The sequence below is a fragment of the Galeopterus variegatus genome, unplaced genomic scaffold (genome assembly GCF_000696425.1).
Source record: "Galeopterus variegatus unplaced genomic scaffold, G_variegatus-3.0.2 Scaffold4401, whole genome shotgun sequence".
NCBI classification, from domain to species: Eukaryota; Metazoa; Chordata; class Mammalia; order Dermoptera; family Cynocephalidae; genus Galeopterus; species Galeopterus variegatus.
Window position 1 is genome coordinate 38,140 of NW_007730512.1, and position 4,274 is coordinate 42,413.

Sequence of the window (4,274 nt, forward strand, 5' to 3'; positions counted from 1 at the left end):
CAGGAATTTTACTCCGGTAATGACTATAACAGCAGGTCTCACATTCACTGGCAGGGATCTTTTTTGGTGGATTCTGGCTGCCCCTGTGCAGTGGGCCTCACTCTTAGGCTCCAGTGTCTATCTGTGATGCCGTATGCCAGAGGAAAACTGGAGTTACTCCATGGCCAGCAGACAGCATCAGCTCAGTGATTCCTGAATTGGGTTTAGCTGATTGCCCAGGGTTAATGACCTTGTTGCAAAGCCTCTGTCAGTCACTGCAACAGGGGTGGGTGATTTCCACCAAGCAGGCCAGGCAAAGTTCAAAGCTCCAGACCAAGCCTCCCAGGGAGAAATGAGAAAGAAGGTAGAGGGATGTCAGAGATTCTGGTTGGGGCAAAAAGCTTGTGCAGAAGCACACACGTGTGTGTGTGTGTGTGTGTGTGTCTCCCCAGAAATGCTCAGGTTACCCTTGGCTGCCAGGCAAAGGTTTATTCAAGTGCAGTTTTAAAAAATAAATATGCAACAGTAATAATGTCATAAATATGCGCATCAACTTACTTCACATAAGCTGCATTGTGTTCCTAGTTCTTCTCTCATTTCCCTCTATGGATACATGAGGTCTCATGTCACAGATGCAGACGACTCAGACTTGCTCACTGTTGTATCGTTAGTAGTGGAGATAGGTCTAGGTTCTTAGTCCTGTCCTTAATTTGGTTCCCTGTTATTTAAAATACACTTTCACACTGTTTTCTAATACCATCAAGCCTTCTTCATGCATTTTAGTGATTAAATCCATCCAAGAAGGAAAACTATTTTAGGAGTGGAAAATCTGGGTGATATGTGTCTTGGACATAACATTTGGCTGTATCATAGGGAAATATTTATAAGCAGGAATTTTACTCCGGTAATGACTATAACAGCAGGTCTCACATTCACTGGCAGGGATCTTTTTTGGTGGATTCTGGCTGCCCCTGTGCAGTGGGCCTCACTCTTAGGCTCCAGTGTCTATCTGTGATGCCGTATGCCAGAGGAAAACTGGAGTTACTCCATGGCCAGCAGACAGCATCAGCTCAGTGATTCCTGAATTGGGTTTAGCTGATTGCCCAGGGTTAATGACCTTGTTGCAAAGCCTCTGTCAGTCACTGCAACAGGGGTGGGTGATTTCCACCAAGCAGGCCAGGCAAAGTTCAAAGCTCCAGACCAAGCCTCCCAGGGAGAAATGAGAAAGAAGGTAGAGGGATGTCAGAGATTCTGGTTGGGGCAAAAAGCTTGTGCAGAAGCACACACGTGTGTGTGTGTGTGTGTGTGTGTGTCTCCCCAGAAATGCTCAGGTTACCCTTGGCTGCCAGGCAAAGGCCACCCTACTCTTTCAGGTTATATCTCAGAGCCCATCTAATCTTCCAAGAAGAAATTGAGCTGTCAAAACTCTGATAATCCTGGGGTTGACTGTACTTTCCCAGAGTTTCACATTATTCATTTCCAGAAAGTAATTTTAGTTGATTGCCTGTGGTCTTTTTGAATGAGGCATTTTAAGAAATAGGAGAAAATTGAAAGAGTTGACTCACCATCAAAATATATCCCTTCTGAATGCTCCTAAGGGCAGTGCAACTGCCAATGTGGGATGGAAACTTGTAGGGGTTTTTGACTCTGGAGGTTTTTAATACATGGCTAGACAACTATCTTTCTTGGCCCATTAAGTTGGATGCCTGCCTGGGACAGGGGTATCAATGACCTTGTAGTCTCTTCCAGTACTGACTTTTTAATGATTGGATGGAAGATTCATGAGACTGTATTAGGCTGAAGATTTTACCTGTCCTGCCTGTCTGCTTTAATATTTGGCCAGTGTCTCTTAATTTTTGTCTCTCCAAGCATATTTCAAATTCTTTGAAGTCTGGGATGCTGCCCTGTACTTCTTTCATGTTCTCCATAGAAGAGAGAGAGGGTGAGATAACTTTTAGATCAAGGTTCTAGAGGAGATGGTGTCCAGGGAGATGGGAGTAAGGTCCTGGGTGGAAGGTTGACTATTATTGGGAGTGGGGGGAAGAATAACGCCTCTTCTGAGTTTGGAGGGAAGGAATCAAAACGGCTGTGGCTGTATGTTATGGGCTAAATGTGTGTGACTCGTCCCCACCCCCCATTCATACATTGAAGCCCTAACCACCAGTGCAGCTGTACTTGAAATAAGGAGTTAATTATGATTAAATGAGGTTATAAGGGTGGGGCCCTGATCCCATAGGATTATTGTCCTTATAAGAATTGACACTAGAAAGCTCTCTCTCTCTCTCTGTGTGTGCACATGTATTGAAGAAAGGCCATGTGAGGACACAGTGAGAAGGCGGCCATCTCTACAGGCCAGGAAGTGGGTCCTCATCAGAACCCTGCTGGAATCTTGATCTTGGAATTTCCAGCCTCCAGAACTGTGAGAAAGTAAATTTCTGTCATTTAAGCCACACAGTCTATGGTATTTTGTTATGGCAGCCCTAGCAGAATAATATACTGTACATAGGTTAACAGGTAGGCATTAGAAAAGATGAGGGAGGCCACACTTCATAACCTCAGTTTTATTGGTAAAGTATGAGGCAAGATTAGCTGTGGGGAAAAAAGGAACCTAAAGGCTGAGTGGGCAACAGACGATGAACATTTGGAATAATTATTTCAGGAGATGGAAGAGGGTGCTGACCAAGGACAAGTGAAAGGTTTGTGGGGTATTGCCCAAGGCTCAGATGAATTGGGAAGCCATGTATATGTAGTGAGCCAACCCTGTGAGCTGCCGGGTTTTAGTCAGCTGCGTGTAGCTGCTGGATGTAGGGATGGAGAAAGGGGACTGGAGCATGGACTCAAGACTGGGATTTTTCCTGAGCAATACGGTAGAAAAATATGGATGCAGTATAATCAAGATCATCAGACATATGAGATTTCAGTAACCCATCCAGGGTTGTAGCCTTGGCAGGGAAGGAACAGTGCTGCTGGTTATGAAAAAATAGAGAAGCCAAGAAACTGGAATACTCTGTGAGGCTGGGGGCAAGTGTAGCAGGAATAAAGAGGTGAGAGAGAACTCAGAACACAGGAGAATACTGCCAAAGGGTAGAATATCAGGGTTCAAGACTTTTGGGTGATGACAAAGCCCAGGGTGTGGCCATGAGGACGGGTGGATGAGTCGCAGTGGAGTAACCGTGAGTAGAGCTAGGGAGAACCATGAATTTCAAGGTGTCGTCGTTGGAAGGATCATCGCATGAGTGAGTGGTTTATCTTCATGGATGTGCGTATCTTCTAGTTGGTAAAGAGAGGGAGTGGGAGGAGGGACTGGGAACAAGGTTTTGTAGAACTGTGATGGAGGGTTTCCTAACCCAGATCTGGGGAGTCAGGTCAGACTTCTAGGGGAATGATAGCCAACATGAGCCCCAAAGGACGAGTGAGGGTGGCCAGAGGAGGCAGAAGCAGAGCAGAGAAGAGAGAGAGAAGAGGGGATCGTTCCAGGGAGAAGAGTGGAATGCTGGGTGGATCAGTGCTTTACGAAGTGCCTAGTTCATGAAATGAAAGCTAGCCTGCAGGTGCAGAGCCTGTTATTAAATAGCGTGGTCTATAGCTTAGTAATCCTCTCCACTTACAGTAGCCTTATTAATAATAATAATATTATTATTATTTATTATGAAAGCTTTGAAAATTTAGCTCAGGCTTCTGGGGACTGCAATTCCCATTCTCACATTCACAAGCTATTGTGAAACTGTCCAGCATGTGGAAGGGGAGGTAGTGTTTCCCAGGACCTGTCTTCCTCACACGCTGCATGACTTAACCCTCTCTGTCCAGACTCATTTTCAATTACAGAGCATTTGACAGTGTGTGCTGCACTCTTAATAACTTCTTGCCTCAAAAAATAAGTCAGAAAGTCAGGGGCACCTCTGCAGTGCTGCAGACAGGGCCCCAGTTCCTCTGGGAGGCTGAGGCGTTTGTCAGTGAGTGAGTGAGTGTGTGTGTGTGTGTGTGTGTGTGTGTGTGTGTGTGTGTGGTGTCTCGGACAGACGGGAAGTTGACTGGGAGGCTGAGAGCAGCTCCTTTCCTTTCAAATGACAATTCAGAAGTCTGACCCTGTACGACTTGTCTCAGACGGACTTAGACAAATAATCCAAGCAGTGCACAGATGCCGCTGGGATCCCTTTTTCAGAGGGAAAGTAGTGACTCTGGCAGAATCCCCAGCTCTTTCTTTGAGGAGGGGCTGGAGAAGGAATGGTGTCGCAGTGGCTGGCATGAGGGCTGTGACCTGCTGGAAGGGAGATTAAGTGCTGGTTCTCCTTGTA